A 15,259-nucleotide genomic window follows, 5' to 3' on the forward strand; every position below is an offset into this window, starting at 1 on the left:
TTCTGTTCCCATCCTCATCTACATTCCTCTGCTCTTACATTTTCCTCCTTCGATTTTTTCATTAAATCTCTTCATTTTTCTTCTAATTTCATCGCAGCCCATTTTCCATTAATTTGGGAACTTCCCTCCTTCATTTTCTTTAGTCTGGTGATCTCTAGTTGCTTGTCATTGAGCTACACTGTATCTGTATCAATATTGACTGTGTCATAGTGGCTCATCTTGTTGTCTTATTGGTTCAATTTGCTTTAAAGTCCATGACAGATTTGTTCACTGATTACAATTATATATAATACCCACTCCTAAAAACAATATCACCTCCCATAACAGAAAGAAGGGGGGGAGAATACCTATGTATGGTTTTGAACCTCTAAAGTCAGTGTAATTAGAGGGCTCAGGGTGTTTTTTGACTTAAAGCTGTGCTCTCTGCTGTTACTGGAACTGCTTTCCTATCCTAAAAGGAGAGAGAGTGAAAATAGCTATCTATTTTTGTGAACCTCTAAAGTCTGTGCAGCTACAGGGCTCTGGCTTGGTTTTTGTCAGAAAATTTTGTCTGATGTGGTACTAGATTTCCAAATGGGCAGAATACACCATAGAATTAAGAAAAATGGCGAGTCAAAGAACCTCAACTCCCACTCAAAATAAACAGGCAACACAGTTGGAATCTTAAGATTAGATAAAACAAACTTCAAATTAAAATTAGTAAGAACATATAAAGAAGGACATTACATACTAATAAAGAGATCTCTTCGACAGGATGATATAACAATACTAAATATCTATGCACCAAATTCTAAAAACAACCAAATTAATGAAAATAAACACTACTTACTCTAAATCCACACATAGATCTAAACACATTGATTGTTGGTGATTTAACACATTACTGTCTCCTCCAGATAGATCAGCCAGGCAAAAACTTAATGAAACTTCCGAAGTAAGCAATTGCATAGACTAACTAGACATGAGACATCTACAGAATATTTCACCAAACAACCTCAGAATATACATTTGTTTTGGCAGCATATAGAGCTTTCTCCAAAACAGACCACATGTTAGGTCACAAAGCAAAATCAGAAATATTGAAATCATTCCTTGCTTTCTCCTACAACACAACTGAATAAAATTAGAGCTCAACACGAAAAGCTACCATAGAAAAGCCTGTAACTCATGGAAACATTTTTGAATCATCAGTGAGTGGGTCACTGAAGATATGAGAAAGGAAATTCATACATTCATAATATTTAACAGAAATGAACACACAAAATACCAGCTCCTCTGGGATACCGCAAAGGAAGAACTAAGAGGAAAATTTATAGCTGAGTTCCTACATCAACAAATTAGACAAATCTCAAACCAACAATTTAATCATGTACCTTAAGCTTCTTGAAAATGAGCAACAAGCCAAACTCCAATCCAGTAGACAGAAACAAATAAATCAGAATGAAATGAATTAGAGCCCTCCAAAACCTTAGCAAGGTTCAACAAAAGAGTTGCTTTGAAAAAATTAACAAAATTGACCTACCCTTAGTAAAACTGACCAGAAAAAAAAGGACAGGAGGAAGAGGAGGAGGAGGAGGAAGGGGGAGAGGGAGGAACAGGGGGGAGGAGGAGGAAGGAGGGAGGGAGGGAAGAAGAAGGAGGAGGGAGGAGAGGGAGAGGGAGAGGGGGAGAGAGAGGGGGGGGGAGGGGGAGGGGGGGAGAGGGAGAGGGAGGGAGGGAGAGAGGGAGAGAGAGAGGAAACAAAATCAGAGATGAGAATGGGAACATCATAACAGAAACAAGCAAGATTCTAAACATTATAAGGGAATAATCTGTAAACCATTATGCTAACAAATTTGATAATCTAGAAGAAATGAATTTCTAACAAACATTGTTATACCAAAACTAAACCAAGAAGACCTAAACCAACTAAAATGAAATGGAAATGGCAATACAGGATCTCCCACCCAATGAAAGCCCAGGACAAGATACATGCACAGCTGAATTCTATTAAGCCTTCAAAGGAGAATTCACTCCAAACAGCCTCTGGCACCCAGCTTCTTTCCAGATAGTTTTATCTGTGTAACACTAACTGTTCACAGTTGAAGGAAGTCCACATATTCTTTGTAGTAAAACTAAGTGTTCTACTGGCTATGTATGAACCACTATTATCAGCTGTACATAAACTGAATGACACTTTGCCTTTCAATTTTTTCCATAAACATTTTTTTATTAAAGAATTTATTAACATTGATTTTTACATCATATTTCAAATGACATATTTAACAAGTATTCAAGAAGTGAATCCCTATATACAATCACTGGCATTTAGATTTCAGCACATAACTGAAATTAGGCTGAGGGCCTTTCACTTTTTAATGATTAACACAAAAATGATCACATCATGTTATCCTGACAATTTAACATTTAGTAGGACAGACATTGTTATGTTAAAATGTAAAAATTTCAAACTGCTTATGTAAAAATCTAATGAGAGGTAATTCAATTTACAGACCTTTGGCTGCATCTCCTAAAAAATAAAACAAATGAATTCTGGAAATAAAATATAGACATATTGGTCAGGAGCATGCCTAGCAGTGATGTGCTCATCTACAATGCATGAAGCTCTGGGTTTGATTCCTGGGTACCACATACACAAAAAAATCCAGAAGTGGTGCTGTGGCTTAAGTGGTAGTGCACTAGCCTTGAGAAAGCCCAAGGACAGTGGCCAGGATTGGCAATTAAAAAAAAAGGCACATATACTTCACTTGATAGTATGTGAAATGCTTTGGGGTAGAATGGGTATACCTGGTAAAATCTTTGACATACAATTTAAATAAATTTGAACAAATACATAAGATATCTGTTAACATGAAACCAGCTAGTACAAAAGGAAGCAAGTGTTGAAAAATGGTATAATTGAACAATGAATGAATACAAGATGCTTTTTATAACATAATAAAGGTACAATGTTAATAAAATGTGTTGATTTTTTTTTTACCATTTGGATATATTTATTTATACTTTTTTCAAATTCTCCTCTAAAAATTCTATTTAACAACATTTAAAATAAAACACTGCAAATACTAGTGGTGAAATGACTGAAAAATTCTCAAAAGAGTAGAGAATTAGAAATAAGACAATTTTTAAAATCAGCTACAAATTTTAGAGGAGACCTACTGGGGTTTGAACTCAGGGCTTGTGCTATGTAGACTAGTACTCTACCTTTTGAGCCCCATCTCCAGCCAGGGCCCTTTACCAGCCATTTTGAGGACTTAAATCTCACTTCATTTCCTCCTAAGTACTTGTATGAGCTGTGATACACCTATATTAGTCTTCCTGTCTTTGCCAGGATCAAAGGCACACACCAGTTTATCTTTAGGAAAAGAGAAATATTCTACATTTGATGTATATCAAAGTTAATAAAGGTTTCATTTTCAGGAAAATAATAATCTGGTAGTACAATAAATGTAATATATTCATATGATTTGGCTCATTAATTTTTCTTTTAGAGTTCCACACCAAAAAATACCTAGAAATACCTTATTATAACAAACAATACTGAAAACAACTTTAATTTTCAATGTTAGTTTAACTACTGGGAAATTATCCTTGAGAGTATAGTGTGAAGCTTATGATATGAAGTAAAGCAGAGAAAAATAGTAATTTTCCATGAGAATCAAAATTACTCATGAGAGAAATTTAGAAAGTTCAGACTAAAATAAGGCAAACAGCTTAAACTTTTCACCGTTTGTTTTGCGCAGAAAAGTAATTTCATAAATATTTAGTTTTCCATTCTACAACTATTACAAGTAAAATATTTTAGAAGTTTTTTATTATTTTTGCAACACTACAGATGTCAGCTCATTTTATATTACTTTTATTAAAAATCACGTCATTCACTTTCTTCTATAAAAATCTTTGAAATGTCAGTTAGCCATTATTATTACTCTTCCTTATTTTTGCTGGCACTGAGGTTTAAATTTAGAGACATTCTTGAACAGTTGGCTCTCTAACACTTGAGCCACAGCTCCATCATGACTTTTGCCTGGCTACTTGGAGATGAGACTGTCTTGAATATTTTTTTTGGTCATATTAAAAGCACAAGCCACCAGTATAAAGCATCAGTAATTATTAGTACTGCACTAAAGTGTGTCTTCCTGATACATTCTATGAGTTATTAATATTTTAAATGAAGAATGGTTACAATTTTTATTTTCATTGATTTTCTTAACCACAGTTTGATATTTTCATAATCCTGTCTTACAAAACATTGGTTTCTCTTAAGCAAGTATGTAGAGCTGAACCTCTTTAGTAAAAACTGCCTCTTTTCCACAGCTGCTTCATTATCTTACACTGATACCATAATCTAGCAGTTTTATGGTATTCCCTTGCTATGTTTTGGCATTGTAATTCACGGTTAACATAATTTGTGTTTTAATCTTTATTTCTCTACTATGGCTGATTATTATTTGAGCTAGTTATGGCCTTTAACATTAACATGAACACTGAATTTAAAAATGTTGAATGATGCTTTACAGGAGAAATACAGGGTTCAGTTCTATGAATTTTTGATGACTCCCTGAGACTCTTATCTGAAATTAACCAACAGAAAACCGAAGTGGTGCTGTGGCTCAAGGGGTAGGGTGGTAGCCTTGAGCTGAAGAGCTCAGGGACAGTGCCCAAACCCAGAGTTCAAGCCTCATGTCCCAAAAAAACAACTCACAGAGAAATAATTTCATTTTGTAGGTGATACAATTAGAAGTACTTATATAACATGAAAGAACACATTTCTACTACTTAGTATGTGTGTGTGTGTGTGTGAGCTTGAACTCTGGTCTCACACTTGCTCTGCTTTTATGGATTTCATTTTTGAAAATGACTCATTTTTCACACAGGTAGTTATGAAGCTATCAATCCATGATTAATGAAAATTTTAGATGCATTCCTATCACCTGGAAGGCATTTTTACAATTAGGTTTTTCTTTTTGTTTTTGCCATGCCATTAACCACTGACAACTCAAGATTAGATGCACCTACTGTTACAGAAAACTAGATTTTGGAATATGAAAATCCCTCTGAATTACACGGAATATGCTACTGGACCTTTAATTGGAACTTGCAAAATCATCTGTTTTAAATCTGTACAGGAATGGAGAACTTGTTTTAAGTTTTGACACTACTAGAACTGTAATAGTTGCGATTTAAAATCTTATTTTTTAGATTACTTTATTAAACTGTAAATTGACTAAGTATGTGTTGTTTTGCTTAGGAATCTTGGCTTTAATTAATTGCAAACATTACCAGACTGACCAAAAATGTTCATATGGACAGTCATTTACCAATGGTTGAGTCAAATTGAGTGTATTGTTTAATTCAGAAGAGTTTCCCCTCATGATCTGATCCCAAACAATTATAAAACAGTTTAACAGTCCTAAATTAATAAATATGACAGGCCAAACAGGCACATAATTTGTGAGAAAATTTCACATGATTAAGCTTATTAGAACAAATACTGTAATTTAGATCTTCAGTTGGTTTTGGATTACCATTTTTTAAGTTCTTTGAAAATAGTCTCCTGTTGGTAGGTGACTAAGAGGATCATTCATAAGCATTTGATTCTTGGTCACATTAATTCCTTAAGTGGAACACCTGGCATTAACTTGTGAATATAGTTTACTTTCTCTTTTTGGGTTTATTAAATTGCTGATAAGTAAAATACAGGTAAGTAGATTATTACCCTTCACTGAGAAATAGTGTTGTTGTTTTTTTTTTTGTTTTTTTGCTTGTTTGTTTGTTTTGCTTGGGTAGCAAAATAGCTACTCAGCAATTTACCATGATTACAGCTTCAGGTCCTTTTTCATTTATCATGAACAGATATTCCGTTTCAATTTCTTCTGACTACTGCTTTGCTACTTTGTTGAGTATGTTTTAGTGAATGCATAAATGGGAAATGTTGGTATTGATTCTCTTAGAGCAGCTATCATTTTATTACATAGTAACAAAACATTTGCCACCTTATTTATAATAAAATAATTCATACTGCATAATATCTTAAAAATCCTAATAAGAAAACCTCATTTCTCTTCTGACTGACATTTTGCATAAGTACTAGAAGAGTAAGAATGATGCCATGCTGCCACAGTCTGCAGTGCATTGTGAAGCAATGTGAAAGAGAGAGGCGATCATATCCTAACTCCATTGCAGCTTCTCCACGGTTACAGCCCAACACAATACAGGATGTTCTCTGCTAACATGTGTTCAGTTATTGGCAATTTATATTTTTATTTCATATTTTAGTATTTCCTGAAATATTTATTTACTTTTTTTTCTTTCTGGTCAGCTACAGGTTTCTTTTTTAAAATCTCAGATGTTGGGGCCGGGTGGTAGAGTGCTTGCCTAGCATGCACCAAAAGCCAGGTTCAATTCCTCAGTACCACATACATAGAAAAAAGCTGGACGTGGTGCCAAGGCTCAAGTAGTAGAGATCTAGCCTTGAGAACGTCTGAGGACAATGCTCAGGCCCTGAGCTCAAGCTCAGGACTGGCAAAAAAAAAAAAAAAAAAATCTCAGATTCAAACTGGGCAAAATGAGGCATCAAGCCAAAGCTACCTTACAATTTAAAGTATGTCAAACCTTGCTTGTGAGTAGTAGTATAAAGACCCTACAAATACTATTCATTCTAAAACCCAGTTATCCTATCACACTACACAGGTGGAGAACATGCTTATGAGTTCGCTATGATCAGAAACATTTTCGTCTCAATTTTCTACCCCCTTTTGTCACAATTAGTTCTATCACCCCATCAATAGGGTTAAAAGGGACTCCATCAATAGGGTTAAAAGGGACTTAAATACATGTTTCCAAATGGGAAGTCGAGGAGTGCAATTAATTATTGGAAGCTTTTCCAAATTCATTTGCACATGACCTTTTTATATAGAAATGTAGAGTTGCAAAGCATTAATACAAATAAAAAAAGTTAGGGTGAACAATTATCAGTTCAACTTTTATTAGCAATATAAATTAATCTGTTACGTGTTTTGGGGTAACCAATATTTAGATTTTTAAAAATTAGTAACTGAAAACACTAGTTTTTTGTTGGGGGCAAGGTACAATTCTATACCAGGAAGCTGAAACATGTTTTGTCAAGGGAGAGTTGAGACAAATGCAGAGAAGCAGGGAGGCCAAATTAAGTCCTAATACTCAATGTATACATATAAAAATGGAGCAGGCAATTTGAGGGGATGAGTGAGTTTGAGACATTGAGACAGTCAGGAAAATGATAGAAGGAATAATACTGATCAAGATTCATTACTCATTACACTCAGAAAGTGACATATTGAACATTTTGAATTTCTTTGTATAACTACTTAAAGAACAAAAATGGTTGCTGTCCCAGAGCTCTTTTGTTGATTTTGAGCTGAAGCACTATTTTTGGCTGCCTGGTGATTAACTGGAGAGGAGTGAGTCTTCCTTACTTCCTTGCCTGGAATGGCTTTGAATCATGATCCTTAGATGGTACCTTCCTGAGTAGTGAGGTTTAAAAGTGTGAGATATCAGTATCAGGCACAAGGGTTTCTCACTAAGATATTTGTAAGTATACATATGCAATGTAATTTTATCTAATCCACCTTTTCTATCATGTTCTTTCACCCCCCAATCCAATTTCCTCTATTACAAATAGTATTTAGTGAATTTCTTTACACTACCTTCATACATATCAGAACAGACACATTTCTAACTGACAAAAACTAACTGGTGTTTGTAAAATTTTTATCAGAAATCAATTCATTCCACACATCAGGCCATCTTTTTCATTTGTTCGTTGTGGTAAGAAGAATTTTCTTAAGGGCTTAGAGTGGCCAAAAAATTTTACCACAAATATAGACTCAAAGGCATGTCACTAACATTTCAAAGTTAGTACTAAAAGTTAATCTAACAGTATACTAATCATTTAACTTGACTCATCAATAAAATGGCATATATTTCATGTCTATCCAATCACAAGAGGATGTAGTAGGCTTTCTTTAGTTTTACCAAAGCACTTAACATAAGCTTCTACCTTAAGATCTTATAGAATAATAAAGAATGTCACAGAAAATTTACTAAGTTCTTTAAGATGTATGTAGCATGTTTTACTTCTCATGTAAAAATATATTTCATACAGCCAAAATCACTTTGAGGGCATAATTCAAATGATTATTTTATTGTACCAAAGTGTAGATAAAGGAAAATATGTGAAAATACAAAATAGAAATGTATTAAGTTATTATGCAGATTTAAAAACTTGGGTAGTACAGTAGTATGTTATAAATATTACTACCAGAATATATTAATTCTAGTTAATCTGTATTGGAAACAGTATTGGCAAACATAAAATATTTAAATAGATTAGTTTCAGAGTAGCAATCAAGTTTTGAGGGCCAACACTGGTATAAAAATGTTAAAAAGAATCAAATTTTATTGAAATACAAAACCTCTGTCTATTGTATATTAGCAATTATCATACTTTTATTACTGGCCAACTTATTTTTGTTGAATGTCTTAGCAGAAAAAAAAATGAAAGAGATGTGGCAAATTCTCATCAGAGCTTAGCTTTATAATCAACGACTTTGATATTCTTTTCATTCCTTATACTAAAACAAATATTTAGATTACTTTTAAGATTTTTTTTTGGCCAGATCTAGGGTGTGAACTCAGGGTCGGAGCACTGTCCTTGGGCTTTGTCAAGGCTAAAGGTCTATCACTTGAGCCACAGCACCATTTCTGACTTTTTTCTATGTATGTGATTCTGAGGAATCAAAACAGGGTTTTCATGCACGTTAACCAAGTACTCTACCACTAGGCTAAACTCCCTACCCACCTTTTAAGACTTAAATGGCCTATTAATACATTTATAAATGCATTAAAATTACAGAATATTAAAATATAAAACATTAATATAAAAAGAACCTATGACTTTTAAAAAAATGCATTTTCTTCAGTATGAAGTTCACAGTGCTCCTTTCCACCCTGAAATATTATAAAAGCACTGGAAAAAACTGATCATCCAAGTCACCCATAAGATCTAACATACTTTAACATTGGAAAGAGCTTAATACATGTTTTATCTTTACGCATATACTGCTCATTTCATACAATAAGACATCGGTATTTGACAATATCCATAAACACTTTTGTAAATCCCTGTTATATTAAGTGACTATGAGATTTGTCATAAAATAGTCATGTATGGAAGTTATTTGTGCACTCATTACAAATCACATTCTCCCATTATATTTCACTACTTAAAAATCCAAATTCTTTTCTTTCCTTCAAAACATCATTCTATAGGCTGCTAGTTTAGTAACTTCATAAACACATGGGGACACACACCACATACACAATTAAGAGGAACTATGTATCATTTAATATTCAGCGGGTCTAAAGCTTTCTCTTAAGTGTTTCATTATACTATACTCCTTGGCCCTCTTGTTTTTTTAAATGTTTCTCACAGTATTTTTCTTTCTCTGTTCTTTAAAAAGCCAGAAAGAAACATTTCAACACATTTGTAAAAATGTTAACATATCTGCCTGGAGGTGTTCCAGGATTCATTTTTTTTTTTGTACAGAAAGTAGTAAGATGGACAAGAATACAAATTACTTATCTTGTAGTTCTAAAATCCAAAGCATAATCCACAAGCTAACAATAATAAGAAATAATTTCCACTTGTTAATTTCAGGTTACGTTGTATCACACATTTGTAACACTATAGGATTGTTTTTCCATTGTTTGTTTTTAAAGGGAAAATCAATTTTAAAGAACTCCTTGGCAGTGTAGGCTTTAATCCCTATTTACCAGGGAGGCAGAGGCTGAAGAATGGCAGAGAAAAGCTAGCCTCATTCACTTAGTGCAAGCCTAGTTTAAAATAAAATGAAATTAAAAAAGGCTGGTTATACATTTATGTCATGGAACAGCACTTGCCTAACAATCAAAACACACTGGATTCAATTCTCAGCTTCATCCAGGAGTGGAAATCTGCTTGCTAATTATGTATTCAATGTTAATTATCCCCAAATAATAAAAGAGCCATTGAACTCTCAGGACAATTTTAACTGAGTAAACAAAACACCAAACTGTGTTAAGTAAACATAACACATTCACAAGACACGTTCAAGATGAGAATATATTTTCAACTCTGCAAACTGGGTGGAGTTCTTGATGACTAACACAGTTCTGTTTTTCATTTTCTAAATTGCAAAAGCATAACAAATTTGGATCATTGCTTTTCTGAGTACTTAATCACTCTTACAAGTTTAAAGCTAATGTTGTTTAGAAGCCTGTATAAATACTCTGTCTTTCAAAAAAAAAGAACAAAATTTTCATTGTCATAATTTTTAAGCTGTGAGAATTATAATACACATTTACTTATTTTTAGTACTGTTTACAAAATTCTTATATGGATTCCCAGTATTAGCATAAGAACTATATAAGAAGAATCACTTTTATAACTTTGTCATTAACACTGTGAGTTGAAATTGCATGTATAAGTTTTGCCTTGAATTTAGAATCTGAGGAATAATAATCAAAATTAAACAGTCATTTTCTTTCAACAATACCTATAAAGTGAAATGGTCTAAAATAATTTAAGCCATTTTAAGCCGACATTCTTCCAAATGAGTGTCAGATCAGAGATGATTAAAGATAGTTGAAGATATATTAGCTAACCTCAGAAGTGGTACAGACCCCTAAGAACCAAGGTTTTTACTAGGACCTTGGTAATCTCATGGCCATCAGTATTCTAAGATTCCTAAGCTTTCCTAGGCCTGACTCAAGATTTTTCAGCAAAGGTAAACATGTAGCAGCATACTTGGTCACATTTGCTTTGCAGCTCCAACGAAAATGGCTTAAAGCTATATATAGAAAAAGCATGTGTGAAGTGATAAGCTATGTCACTTTGAAAATCACCTGTAAAGTCTGTTTTATATTTAGTAACGTATTTTTAGTCATTGGACTGGCTTAAAGATAAGTGATAGTTACAGTATGGTAGAGGACAACATCCAGGTCTCGATGGGGATGAATGACATTATGGATGCCCATTGTATAAGACCTAGTTGGGTGAGGTGGCTCATGCCTGTAATCCTAGCTAATCCAAGATCTAAGGATCTCCATTCAAAGCCAGGCCAGCACTAAAGTCCGTAAGACTCTTATCTCCAATGTTAACCACTACAAAACTGGAAGTGGGGCTGTTGCTCAAGGGGTAGGGCAGTAACCTTGAGCTGGTGAGCTGAGGGATAGCACCCAGGATCAGAGTTCAAGCACCAGGACCACCATCACTACCACCACCAACAAAAGATCATTACTTCCTGCTCATGATCCATTCAGATGTTCATAATAAAATGGGCATCCACAGACCAACAAATAGATCAGCCATGGACTCTGAGGTAAGAACTACTCAAGTCTAGTTCAGTGTGCAGTAATCCATCAGTAATAGGATAGGGCTATAACCAAAACAAACAAATGCCAACAGGAGGTCCAAGATGCTTTGGAATATCTGTGCAGTGTTAGTTTCAGGAAACTTTGGAGCCTGCAACAAAGGGTATGAGATCTGCTTAGTCCTATCAAGTAGATACCCTCTTTTGGAAGATACCACTGGCACTGACCGCAGAGATACCCTTTCAGGATATCTACTGGTATCTCCATGTCTATCTAGATCTAGGTCATAATTTCAAAGACTATATTACATATGTAGATTCCCTATATATATTTTCCATCAGACACAAGGGCTGTCACTGTAGCAAAATGGCCTAGCAGTGTGTAGTAGATATTTGAGACCTTAACTACACAGTTCATGCTTGGACAAGAAATAATAAAATGTGAAACAGGTTCCCAACAGAAGAACTAAAACAGCTAATCTACCCAACCTTAGAAAATAAAGCTTTGGTTCTAAAATTGCCAACTGTCTCAAGACAGTTTCTCTCTGAATAGTGGCTAGTTCTTAATGACTGGGAAGAAGGAAACAAACTTGCTTTTGAAAATCTAAACTGTAGAAATGGTTTGTCCTCAGATCTCTAATATTTTCCCCTAGAAAGATTTCTGGAATATTTTAGAGATTAAGTTGGAGAGTGTGAAGTGGAGGGGATTCTAACCTGAGAATTCTTTAGCTGTCTTGTTATGCTTAGTATATTTTGGCATTTATTTGTAATAACTGTAATTATGAAGTCATACCTACCACGGTGTTAACTGATGTGCCTTAAATGTCAAGAAGTAGAAGTTGGAAGAATGGTTCAGTGAATGCAAGAGAGAAACTGTTCAGTCTTCTAGAATCTGATTCTAGATCACACACTGTGGGTAAATGGGAGATTTGGAAAACGGTGAAAAATTCATATAGGACTTTATCATGCTGCATGGATAGACATGTTTATCCACAAAAGGAGATATCAACAGGGCAGGTGTGAAAAAAATTAATCTGTCTTACCCATCTAGCAACATAACCCAGAATATGGCTACCACCAAAATAAGCCAAGGCAATCAAACAAAAACAAAAAATCCAAAAAAGTACAAAACTGATAGCTAGATATGGGAAGGTCTCAGGTTTGTAATTACATGGAACCAGCTAAACTAAAATGCCAGAGTGGCTCTGAACTTATGCTTCTAGGCAGTGCAAGTAATATATTCTAAATGTATCATCACAGATGCTTTGTGATCCTCTTGGAACGGAAGACAGTAAGAGGCTATCATAAGACAGTTTCTTATATGGTCCCCTGGATTCTAATGGACAAAGAACTTCACTCTGCCTCACCTTCAATTGTACAGCTGCAGAATATAAGAGGATTTAGTTATGATTTAACCTTGGCTCTTCGGCAATGAGACCTCCTGTAGCTTAATGCAACAGTTTTAACACAACATTTAGTGTGGAGCACATCTTTTAACTCTTCCTCCTTTTCCTGTATATGTAAATAACAAACTGTTAGAATTAAAATATAAATCATTTAATTTTTACCAGTCAGGCATGTCCATGCCTGTGTGCTGCTTTCTTCAAAAATAAAAATACAGTATATTCATTCCATTAAGTAATAAACAGCAATAAGAATGAATAAGAAAGTTAACAAGATGGGGAGATTCATCTGATATTATTTTGATAAAAGCTAAATATAATATGTTTTCTTAGAGTATTACATCTCTCATAACATACAAAGGGAGTTAAGTCTCTTGGATTTTCCTGTCCAGATTTGCTTTAAACCATGATCCTCAGATTTTAGTTTCCTAGCTAGGATTACAGGCGTGAGCCACTCACATCTGACTATCAGTAAAATTTTAATGGGCAGATAGCATCAACTACTGGGGAGAAAGCACCAACCAAAATATGCAAGAATGGCTACTAGGATTATAAAATAATACTATCTCTTTGGGAACAATCAGATACTTTTTCATAAGAGTAGGGTACTCCATGTGAACCAGATATTCTTCTATACCTAGGCATTTACCCAGAAGAAATAATAACATAGCTCAAAGTGAGTACCTAACTGCTCATAGTAATTTTAGATCTAATAATTAATAAAAGACAACTTACATGTTCTCTAATAGGTGAAAGAATCACCAAGCTACAAAACTACAGACAATAAATATTTATCGATAATAAAAGGGTAACATTAAAAATGCAAAGCCCAAACTGAATACAAAAAGGCTATATATAGTAAAAGAAAGAAAATAACATATAACATGGTTCTATTATGATATAAAGTCAAATTATATCTACAATAAGATACATAAATGAGGGCCTACTGTAGCTGGTAGTAGTGGAGGAAGAAGGGTCAGTGGACGATGAGAGTGGAGGGCAAAATGGAAATTTTGGCATGGTGGAAATATACCATACACTAAATATAGTAGTAATTTTATGGGATTACGTTACTCATTCATGTATGGAAGATGGGTGGATACTTCAAAGTCAACTTTACATAAGACATGTCGCAGAAGATTTATTATCTTTTCACCAGAGGATACTTCATTTTGATAACTGATCCTACAAATTTTACTAGAATGTCTATTTTTCCTCTCCTCGTATTTCTGTGATCCTAGAAGTAATTTTTCAATGATAAATCTTGGTGTAAAAATAGTCTATCTGGAATACAAATAAAATCAAAGAGTATATGAAATACAGAAAATATTTTCTGCAATTTAAAATATTTGTGTCATTAAGTTAGAAAAACCTCTTGATATCTGTTTTACATGCAACACCAAGCTAGTCAAGAAGTCTTCGGTGTAATATTTCTTCACTTTTTTCTTTTCATTTTTCTGGGTGAGGTATCACTAAGTAGCTAAGGCTGGCCTAGAACTAGTGCTCCAATCTGTCTTCAGAGTGCTGAAGTTATTAGTTTTTCACCACCACAGTGAACTAGCTGTGTATATATATACATGTACACACACATACATACATACATATATATATATATACATACATTTTCCTCCCATTATCCTTTATTCAGAAGATGTATGCTTCTTTTATGGCCCCAATGCCATGCTAATCTATTTTCACCATTAACTACCCTTACAGCCTGTAGGTACAGTCTGTTACTATCACATTTCAAAATGTGTATCTCTGCTGATAATTTCTCCACACAATTAAATATCCATCACAGATTTCTTTTGGATATTTATAGAGTAAAAATCCAAACATTTATAACATAGCTTCTAATTTTGGTTTACTATTCCTTCCTGTCCATAGCCTAAATATTCCAAGTTATTGTCTATTGTCTGTTGTACAACTATTTTTATGTCTGGACATTAATACTTACATGATCAAATCTTGCTCAGAAGGGTTTCTCAGTTTATCTTCTTGTTTTCAATCTTTTCTATCTACACGCCAGGAATATTAACTTTCTCCTTACTAGTATATGTTTTCTAAGTTAAATAATCTTATATTTTGTGTACTACAGGCACAATATCTACAAGGCTTACCACAATACAGGCTTGCAACACATAGATGTTCCCTGAAAAACTTGAGAGAATGGAAAACTCTTAGAAAACAATGTCAACTGCCAAAATTGACCTAAACAAAACTTAAGTCACTAGGATATTAAAAAGTCTTTCAAATAACTATATTCACTCTCAAATCTCAAATTGTTTTATATGATGTTTCAAGTTTTAAACATGAAGGTAATTTTTATACTACAAAACACTTTTCACTTTTTAACAACTTTGTGTTAAGCACTATCAACTCTGGGAAAAATAAGTGAAATACAAACCAATATAATACAAAGCATATACAAACAAAAATAAAGCAATATAAATGTGTATAAAT

The 15,259-nt window shown here is 33.9% G+C and overlaps 1 protein-coding gene across 6 annotated transcripts in view; it reads right to left on the minus strand.

Annotated features, from left to right (window-relative positions):
- Positions 1-15,259, minus strand: part of Nova1 (NOVA alternative splicing regulator 1) — a 134,449-nt gene that overhangs the window by 56,563 nt on the left and 62,627 nt on the right. Inside the window, exons 2-3 of one of the 6 annotated variants that reach the window (XM_090345326.1) lie at positions 14,917-14,956; positions 12,761-12,905 (exon numbers count right to left, since the gene is read on the minus strand). The exons of the other annotated variants lie outside the window; for them this stretch is intronic. The gene's annotated coding sequence lies outside the window, so the exon portion shown is untranslated. The remainder of the gene's footprint in view (positions 1-12,760; positions 12,906-14,916; positions 14,957-15,259) is intronic. 6 annotated transcript variants of the gene reach the window in all.

Source organism: Megascapheus bottae, chromosome 14 (genome assembly GCF_031878675.1).
Source record: "Megascapheus bottae isolate mThoBot1 chromosome 14, mThoBot2.hap1, whole genome shotgun sequence".
NCBI classification, from domain to species: domain Eukaryota; kingdom Metazoa; phylum Chordata; class Mammalia; order Rodentia; family Geomyidae; genus Megascapheus; species Megascapheus bottae.